General features: G+C 38.9%; 1 pseudogene; it reads left to right on the forward strand.

Annotated features, from left to right (window-relative positions):
* Positions 1 to 9,785: 9,785 nt before the first annotated feature.
* On the forward strand, positions 9,786 to 10,431 carry LOC113255469 (RNA-binding protein 4-like; annotated as a pseudogene).
* Positions 10,432 to 10,779: the final 348 nt, after the last annotated feature.

Raw genomic sequence — 10,779 nt, forward strand, 5'->3', positions numbered from 1 at the left:
TACCAGCTCACATTGTGCCCATCCCCAGCCCCCTCACAGGGGACAGGGCAGCTCTACCCAAACAGGGTTGCCTATCAGCGCAGCAGGCCCCTCACGAGAAGGCAGGCTGAAAAATCAGGAAGCTGACATCCCTAAGGTCCCTATAAAACAAGTGCACACTGCCTGTGTCCTGGTCAAAAACTTGGGCTCTGGGCATCCTCTCCTCATCAGAATGACGAGGAGGAGAAATCCCCCCCCCCAGCAAAGAAAAGATAATGAGTCTGTGGCCTCTGCCACAGAACTGATAGATATGGATATAACCAAATTGTCAGAAATGGAGTTCAGAGTAACAATGGTCAAGATGATGTGTAGGCTTGAAAAAACAATTAATGAAAATATTAACGAGAATATAGACTCTCTAAGGGCGGAAATGAGAGCGAGTCTGGCAGAAATTAAAAATGCTATGAATCAAATGCAGTCTAAACTAGAAACTCTGATAGCCAGGGTAAATGAGGCAGAAGAACAAATTAGTGAATTGGAGGATGGGATGGTAGAAGAGAAAGTTAAAACAGAAACTTGCCTCAAAAATCCAATCCCAAGAACGTAGATTACGGGAGATCACTGACTCAATGAAACGTTCCAGTGTCAGAATCATCGGCATCCCCCAGGGAGTAGAGAAAGAGAGAGGTCTAGAAGAGATATTTGAACAAATAGTAGCTGAGAACTTCCCTAATCTGGCAAAGGAAACAAGCATTCGTGTCCAGGAAGCAGAGAGGACCCCTCCCAAGGTCAATGAGAACAGACCTATACCACGTCCCGTCATAGTGCAATTCGCAAATATTAGATCCAAGGATACAGTATTGAAAGCAGCCAGGGGGAAGAAAATCCTTATATACAGTGGGAAAAATATCAGAATAAAGTCAGACCTGTCTACAGAGACCTGGCAGGCTAGGAAGGGTTGGCAGGGTATTTTCAAAGCTCTGAGAAGAACATGCAGCCAAGGATCCTTTATCCAGCAAGGCTGTCATTCAGAATTGGTGGAGAGATAAGGACCTTTCAGGATCGGCAGAAACTGAAGCAATTCGTAACCACCAAACCAGGCCTACAGGTGATATTAAGGGGGTTCTATAAAAGTAAAAAGGGCCCAAGAGTGATAGAGAACAGAAATTTACAATCTATAGAAACAAAGACTTCACAGGCAACATGACATCATTAAAATCATATCTCTCAATAATCACTCTCAATGTGAATGGCCTAAATGCTCCCATAAAACGCCACGGGGTTGCAGATTGGATAAAAAGACATGACCCATCCATTTGCTGTCTAAAAGAGACTCATTTTGAACCTAAAGATACATCAAGACTGAAAGTGAAGGCATGGAAAACCATTTTTCATGCCAATGGATCTCAAAAGAAAGCTGGGGTAGCAATTCTCATATCAGACAGATTAGATTTTAAATAAAGACTGTTGTGAGAGATACAGAAGGACACTATATTATTCTTACAGGATGTAACCAACAAGTGGATATGACAATTATAAATATCTATGCCCCCAACAGGGGAGCAGCTAGATACATAAGCCAACTCTTAACCAGAATAAAAAGACATATAGATAATAATACATTAATAGTAGGGGACCTCAACACTCCGTTCTCAGTAATAGACAGATGACCTAAGCAGAAAATCAACAAAGAAACAAGAGCTCTGAATGACATACTGGACCAGATGGACCTCATAGATATATATAGAACACTACACCCCAGAACAACAGAATACTCATTCTTTTTGAATGCACATGGAACTTTCTTCAGAATAGACCATATACTGGGTCACAAAACAGGTCTCAACTGATACCAAAAGACTGAGATTATTCCCTGCATATTCTCAGACCACAATGCTTTGAAACTGGAACTCAATCACAAGGAAAAATTTGGAAGAAACTCAAACACTTGGAAACTAAAAACCATCCTGCTCAAGAATGACTGGGTAAACCAGGAAATTAAAAATCAGTTTAAACAATTTCTGGAGACCAATGAGAATGAAAACACATCGGTCCAAAACCTATGGGACACTGCAAAGGCGGTCCTAAGGGGAAAGTACATAGCCATCCAAGCCTCACTCAAAAGAACAGAAACATCTAAAATGCAGTTTTTATATTCTCACCTCAAGAAGCTGGAGCTGGAACAGAAGAACAGGCCTAACCCACGCACGAGAAGGCAGTTGGTCAAGATTAGAGCAGAGCTCAATGAATTAGAAACCAGGAGCACAGTAGAGCAGATCAACAGAACTAGAAGCTGGTTCTCTGAAAGAATAAATAAGATCGATAAGCCATTGGCCAGACTTATCCAAAATAATAGAGAAAGGACCCAAATTAATAAAATTATAAATGAAAGGGGAGGGATCATGACAAACACCAATGAAACAGGAAGGATCATTAGAAACTTTTATCAACAGCTTTATGCCATTAAACTAAACAACTTGGAAGAAATGGATGCCTTCCTGGAAACCTATAAACTACCAAGAATGAAACAGGAAGAAATTGATGATTTAAACAGACCGATTAATTATGAAGAGATTGAAGCAGTGATCAAAAACCTCCCCAAAAATAAGAGTCCAGGGCCTGACAGATTCCCTGGGGAATTCTACCAAACATTCAAAGAAGAAACAATAACTATTCTCCTGAAGCTGTTTCAGAAAATAGAAACAGAAGGGAAACTACCAAACTCAATCTATGAGGCCAGTATTACCTTGATCCCCAAACCAGGAAAAGACCCCATCAAAAAGGAGAATTACAGACCAATTTCCCTGATGAATATGGATGCCAAAATTCTCAACAAGATCCTAGCTAACAGGATCCAAAAGTACATTAAAAGGATTATCCATCAAGACCAAGTGGGATTCATCCCTGGGATGCAAGGGTGGTTCAACATTTGCAAATCGATCAGTGTGATAGATCATATCAACAAGAAAAGAGGCAAGAACCATATGAGCCTCTCAATTGATGCAGAAAAAGCATTTGACAAAATACAGCATCCTTTCCTGATTAAAACACTTCAGAGTGTAGGGATAGATGGTACATTCCTCAATTTCATAAAAACCATCTATGAAAAGCCTACAGCAAGTATCATTCTCAACGGGTAAAAGCTGAAAGCCTTTCCCTTAAGATCAGGAACACGACAAGGATGCCCACTCTCACCATTATTATTCAACATAGTACTAGAAGTCCTTGCAACAGCAGTCAGACAACAAAAAGGGATAAAAGGTATCCAAATTGGCAAAGAAGAAGTCAAACTGCCTCTCTTCTCAGAAGACATGATACTCTATATAGAAAACCCAAAAGACTCCACCCCTCAACTACTAGAACTTATAGAACAATTCAGTAATGTGGTGGGATACAAATTCAATGCTCAGAAATCAGTTGCATTTCTATACATGAACAATGAGACTAAAGAAAGAGAAATTAGGGAATCCATTCCATTTATAATAGCACCAAAAATCATATATTATCTCCAAATTAACTTAACCAGAGACGTAAAGGATCTATATTCTAGAAACTACAAATCACTCTTGAAAGACATTGAAGAAGACACAAAAAGATGGAAAAATATTCCATGCTCATGGATTGGAAGAATAAACATAGTTAAAATGTCTATGCTACCCAGAGCAATCTACACTTTCAATGCCATCCCGATCAAAATACCAATAACATTTTTCAAAGAACTGGAACAAACAGCCCTTAAATTTGTGTGGAACCAGAAAAGACCCCGAATCTCCAAGGAATTGTTGAAAAGGAAAAACAAAGCTGGGGGCATCACGTTGCCAAACTTCAAGCTATACTACAAAGCTGTGATCACAAAGACAGCATGGTGGGGCACCTGGGTGGCACAGCGGTTAAGCGTCTGCCTTCGGCTCAGGGCGTGATCCTGGCATTATGGGATCGAGCCCCACATCAGGCTCCTCCACTATGAGCCTGCTTCTTCTTCTCCCACTCCCCCTGCCTGTGTTCCCTCTCTCACTGGCTGTCTCTATCTCTGTCAAATAAATAAATAAAATCTTAAAAAAAAAAAAAAAAAAAAGCATGGTACTGGCACAAAAACAGAGACATAGACCAATGGAACAGAACAGAGAACCCAGAAATGGGCCCTTGGCTCATTGGCAACTAATCTTTGACAAAGCAGGAAGAAAAATCCGGTGGAAAAAAGAGTCTCTTCAATAAATGGTGCTGGGAAAATTGGGACAGCTACATGCAAAAGACTGAAACTTGACCACTCTCTCACACCATACACAAAGATAAACTCCAAATGGTTGAATGACCTCGATGTGAGACAGGAATCCATCAAAATCCTTGAGGAGAACATAGGCTGCAACCTCTTTGACATCGGCCACAGCAACTTTTTTCATGACACATCTCAAAATGCAAGAGAAACAAAAGAAAAAATGAACTTGTGGGACATCACCAAGATAAAAAGCTTCTGCACAGCAAGGAAACAGTCAAAAAAACTAAGAGGCAGCCCACGGAATGGGAGAAGATATTTGCAAATGACACTTCAGATAAAAGACTGGTATCCAAGATCTACAAAGAACTTCTCAAACTCAATACACGTGAAACAAATAATCAAATGAATAAATGGGCAGAAGATATGAACAGACACTTTTCCAATGAAGACATACAAATGGCTAACAGACATATGAAAAAATGTTCAAAATCATTAGCCATCAGGGAAATTCAAATCAAAACCACCTTGAGATACCACCTTACACCAGTTAGAATGGCAAAAATTGACAAGGCAGGAAACAACAAATGTTGGAGAGGATGTGGAGAAAGGGGATCCATCTTACGTTGGTGGGAATGCAAGTTGGTACAGCCACTTTGGAAAACAGTGTGGAGGTCCCTTAAATGTTAAAAATTGAGCTACCTTATGATCCAGCAATTGAACTACTGGGTATGTGCCCCAAAGATACAGACGTAGTGAAGAGAAGGGCCATATGCACCCCAATGTTCATAGCAGCATTGTCCACAATAGCTAAATTGTGGAAGAGGCCGAGATGCCCTTCAACAGATGACTGGATTAAGAAGATGTGGTCCATATATACAATAGAATATTACTCAGCTATCAGAAAGAACGATTACCCAACATTTGCAGCAACATGGATGGGACTGGAGGAGATTATGCTAAGTGAAATAAGTCAAGCAGAGAAAGACAATTATCATATGATTTCACTCATTTATGGAACATAAGAAATAGGAAGATTGGTAGGAGAAGGAAGGGAAGAATGAAGGGGGGCTAAACAGAAGGGGGAATGAACCATGGGAGACTATGGACTCTGGGAAACAAATGGAGGGCTTCAGAGGGGAGGGGGGTGGGGGATTGGGATAGGCCAGTGATGGGTATTAAGGAGGGCACGTATTGCATGGTGCACTGGGTATTATATGCAAGTAATGAATCATGGAACATTGCATCAAAAACTGGGGATGTACTGTATGGTGACTAATATAACAAAATAAATATTATTAAAAAAATGGTACAGCCAACTCTGGAAAACAATTAGGCAGTTTCTTATTAATTAAAATATATACTTACAACCTAAGAATCCTACTGTTAGGTATTTACCCCACAAAACAGAAAACATACATGAAAATGTATATATGTTCACATAACATATGTACATATGTGATTATTCATAATCACCAAAAATTGGTCACAATCCAAACGTCCTTAACTAGTGAATGGATAAACAAATCCAGGTCCATCTAAAATGGAACAGTACTCAGCAACAAAGAGGAACAATCTACTGATACGTGCAATCACATGGTCAAATCTCAGACATATTATGCTAAGTGAAATTAACCAGACACCAAAAACTACATACTATATGGGTCTATTTATATAATATTCTGGAAAAGGCAAAACTTTAGGGATAGACATTAGATCATTGGTTGCTTGGGATTGGGAGTGAGAGACAGAGGTTTTCCACAAATGGTCACAAGGGAGATCTTTAGGGTGGTGGGAATGGTCTATATCTTGACTGAAATGGTGATGGCATGACAGTGTACATTTGTCAAAACTCAAACTATACATTTAAAAAAGATTAAGTTTTATAATATGTAATTATACCTCAATAAACATACTTTTATTAAAAGCATATAAAGTTTTTTTAACGATTTCATTTATTTACTTGAGAGAAAGAGAGAGGACACACTAATAGGGGAAGGGGCAGAAGGAGAGGGAGAAGCAGGCTCCCTACTGAGCAAGGAGCCTGACTCGGGACTTGATCTCAGGACCCTGGGATCATGACTTGAACCAAAGGCAGACATTTAATCAACTGAGCCACCCAGGCGTCCCGCATACAAAAATTTTTAAAACACAAAGAGCAAGGCATAATTGATTGTTTTACTCATTGATCCACTGCTATTGTGAATCTTTTCCTCTACAATTTATAGAGTTTAGACTGTACAGTAAAATATCTAACCATTTTGCCTACCTGTTGGCAAAAATGATATAATAAATTACTTTGTGATGATAAGCATCCATATTTAGCTTCTCCCTTAAAAACAGATGGACTAGGGGCACCTGAGTAGTCCAGTCCGTTAAGCATCCAACTCTTGGTTTCAGCTCAGGTTGTGATCTCATGGTCACAAGATTGAGCCCGGCATCAGGCACCTCACTCAGTATGGAGTCTGCTTGAGATTCTCTCTCTCCCTCTTCCCCTCCGACTTGTTCTCTCTCTCTTTAAAATAAATAAATAAATGTTTTAAAAAAATAAACTAATTTCACAGAAACATGAATCTCTTTCTTTAAAATTCTACATGTCCTCTTAAAATCCTGACAGAGTTGCGAGAGAGAAAAGGATGTCTGTGCAAAACCTCTCTTCTCCTAATTTCCCAGCAATAGGGTGCATCCAATCCAAAGTTACATTAAATTTGTCTCATCTGCTTTTTTCTTATTTATAATTACTCTTTGACTCAATAGTTTCTTATACGAACTTTTCTGTAGAGTGGGACATAACCAATATTTCTGTAGGATGAAAGCAGACCAATAGGAACTCTAAAGTCACTTCTAGATTTTGGATTATGTTATTATGTTACTAAGAATATAAAGAATGGCACTCAAACAGACTCACCAAAAATGCTCTCCAACTAAATGAAACCTACAGTCAATGGTTTTGCCAATAAAGATGTATTTGTAAAATAAATAAGCAATTCACCCCCACTCCATCCCATCCTCATAACCTCCATTATATGCTTAGCCTGGATTTTTATATGACATTCATTAAAGGAAAATTACATCTTCATTCCTATAAAAATGCATTTTATTGATTCATAAAGCAAGAATAATAACTCCCATTTATCCCAAGCATCGTTCCAAGTACTTTACTTTACTCTTCATAAAAATCTATGAGGCAGATATTATTATTATCCTCATTTTGCAGAAATTTAGGAAATGGAAGCACAGAAAATTTATAACATTTGTGCAAGATAACATAGCTATCGCATGAAGGAGCCAGAATTTGAACCTAGATAGTAATGGCACCTGAACCATCATCCATAACTGTGATTCAATAGTGCTTCTTAACAAGAAAGCTGTTAGTAAAACAAAAGCATTTGCTTAAAAGTAAATATTTAATAAACACATACCATGTATTGAACACCCTTCTAGGAACTGGGGGAAAGACTGTTATCAATTCTTATAACTCATCAATTTCAAAATAAGATTTTTAAGCAGTTGGGAAACAAGTGTGTTTTCCCTTGTAGATCTGCCAACAACGAATTTTCATACCCTTAAGTAAATCACTGGATTTATCAGAACTTTAGTTTTTTCTACCCATGAATGAAGCAGGTAGATAATTCTTTAGGGCCAGATTTATTTTCCCCTATAACATTAAACTAAAAGCCTATACAGATTGCAAAATTCCCAGAATTCATAGAAAATTTCTTAGTTTTCTGTATCTGTCATGGATTTCCCACTCTACATAAATCATGGAGGTATAAAGGAAACTATAAGCTCAATTAATTTTAGATTATTTTATCTTTGTCACCGATTGTACACACTTGAAGAGGAGAGTATTGCAGTATAATTTTCCAACTTTTCAATTAGATTTTTAATTATGAATTGAACTCTTCAATCAGTTTAAACTATAAAAACACTATTTTTAAAAGAAAGACTAGAGGGAGGGAAACATGAAGAGATAGGGGAAAGAAATGAAAGGAAGAAAGAAACTCAGAGCTACCTTGACTTTTTTATTTGTTTGTTTTGATTTCCACTGGAAGTGGGTGAAGAGGAGGTGGATTTGGACAGAACACCACGATACTTCCCCCTAAAGCTTTACACAAGATTAAGCAAATTATCATTTCTTCTCTTCAAATGGGAATGGCTCCTTCCCAGGAAGTGCCAACATCTGTTTAAAAAGAACATCTGTTAGGCAAGTGGAAATATTGGGAGATAAGCTGCTTAGTCAGACTGTTAGGACATAATGAAGAAATCATAATAAACTGGAAAATTAAGATTAGGATCTGGGCATAATTAGCGGTTCTTAAGGTGCCAAGTGCTGTATTTTTGAACACATAATGAGCTTGGAAGTTCCTAGTTATTGTCAGCAAGTCCAGCTGTTGGTAGTTCAATAATCTGTTCGGAAACATTTACCAGGTAGTGAGAAACAGGTTTCTTTAGGGCTAGTGCTTACAAGTGAGCACACACTGAAATTTCATCAGCATGTATAATTTTTAGGCATAATCACCATAAATCAAGTCACTGTGAGAAGAATATGAGGATTTTTATATTACTGACTTATAGTATGAGGTGACTACTTTAAATATATGTAAACCTGTGTGAGTCATAAGGGCAAAGACAGTAACGATAATAAAAGCATTGTTAGTTACATCTTTATCATTTTCTAAAGTTACACATGTATGGTCTTCCTTGTTTCCAACAGAGGCAGATTAGCCATTCAATCTCTCCATTTTAGAATGGGAAAACATCTCTGAGTAATTAAAGTTATTTGAGTCAGCTGTAGGAGTTAAGGTCATCATAAAATTAAAATTTTAACACTGGAAGGAAATTAGAGGCGTTATCCAACATATTTCCCAACCATATTCCCACAAAATAGACACACACACACACACACACACACACACACACACACACACTTAAGGCTACAGCTCTTTACTGTATTTTCTAGAAAGCCTCACGTTCTGCTATGCCAGCACTCTAATTTCTTCCTTTCAATCAACCTGAAAAGAGATAAATTTAATCTGTCAAAAATTCTTTTCGAATAGTGTGGTTTTCAAGTTCCAATTTGGAAAATAGATACATTTTCTTAAAGTATTAAAAATTTAGTAATAATAAAATGATAGAAGGTGTTTATTTATAAAGAGAAATGAGTAAATTCCAAGACAACAGACTATAAGGCTTATTAAGGCTAAAATTCTAGGTTTTCTTTTTTTTTTTTTTAATTCTAGGTTTTCAACAATTCCAAAAAACTGCTCTTCTCATTCTTTCCAACAGAAGACTAAAGTACAGACAAGTCCAAACATCAGTAAGAAAGTATCTAATTTCTCCCCTATGATGGGCCCAATGTCAGTACAGAGCAATGGCCTAACTGGTCCAGCTTTAGGCATTGCTTCTTGCATTGATAATGATGTCACTGTGTAATCTAAATTCAGGGTTACCTGATTACTCACCCATCTAAAATGATAGCTACTTCTATCCAGAGTCACTGCTGAGCTGCTGCCATTTTAGCGTTTTGTCAGAAACGTCTACACCGCAAGGAAGAGCCCCTGCTGAGTTCCCTGTGGGCCGGGTCCAGAAGATGAAGCTGTTGATTGGAAACCTGCCCAAGGAGGCCACAGACCAGATCTGCTCACTCTTTGAGCAGTATGGGAAGGTGCTAGAATATGATATCATTAAGAACTACCACTTTGGGGGGTGCCTGGGTGGCTCAGTCAGTTAAGCCCTTGACTTTTGGTTTCCGCTCAGGTCACAATCTCAAGGTCCTGGGATGGAGACCCACTTTCGCTGCATGCTGGAGTCTGCTTGGAATTCTCTCTCCCTCTCCCTCTGCCCTTCCCACTCCTGCTCTCTCTCTCTCTCCCGCTCTCTCAAATACATAAATAAGTCTTAAAAAAAATAAAAAAGAACTATGGCTTTGGGCACATAGAGGACAAGACAACAGCTGAGGATCCATACGCAACCTGCACCCTACAAGCTGCACAGGGTGAACATCAATGTGAAAGCCAACAAGAACGAGAATAAAACCTCCACAGAGTTGCATGTGGGCAACATTAGTCCCACCTGTATCAACAAATAGCTTTGGGCCAATTTTGAGGCATATGGTCCAGTCATCAAATGTGACATTATGAAAGATTATGCCTTCCAAGGAGCAGGCAGAGGATGCAGTGGAGGCCATCAGGGGCCGTGACAACACAGAGTTTCAAAGTGGGAATTTTGTGGGCTGAAATTTGGAGCTGCGGTTGTGCATGAGAATAACCCTTCATGGTATCCTGTCTCTGGGATGTTCTTCGCTCTGTAAGTTCAGTCCCTCTGAAACTTTGGACCTTAACTGACCTTGCTAAATTCAGACCACCTCTTCCTTTCCTCCCTTCTGCCTATTTTCTTGTTCTTCTTGTTCTTCAGTACTTCTGTAGTTTCCCATTTATGTTCTCCCAGCAGGCCTCATTGTATGAAGAAACTGTGGTGGGGTTGTGCTGTCTCCCCACCTCCTGCTTCCAGTGGGTGTTGCATGTGGGAATGACCTTGGTGAAAGTGTCACTGCTCTTGAGTCTTTTTGGCCCAGAGGCTTGTGG

The sequence above is a fragment of the Ursus arctos genome, unplaced genomic scaffold, assembly GCF_023065955.2.
Source record: "Ursus arctos isolate Adak ecotype North America unplaced genomic scaffold, UrsArc2.0 scaffold_11, whole genome shotgun sequence".
In the NCBI taxonomy this organism is placed as follows: Eukaryota; Metazoa; Chordata; class Mammalia; order Carnivora; family Ursidae; genus Ursus; species Ursus arctos.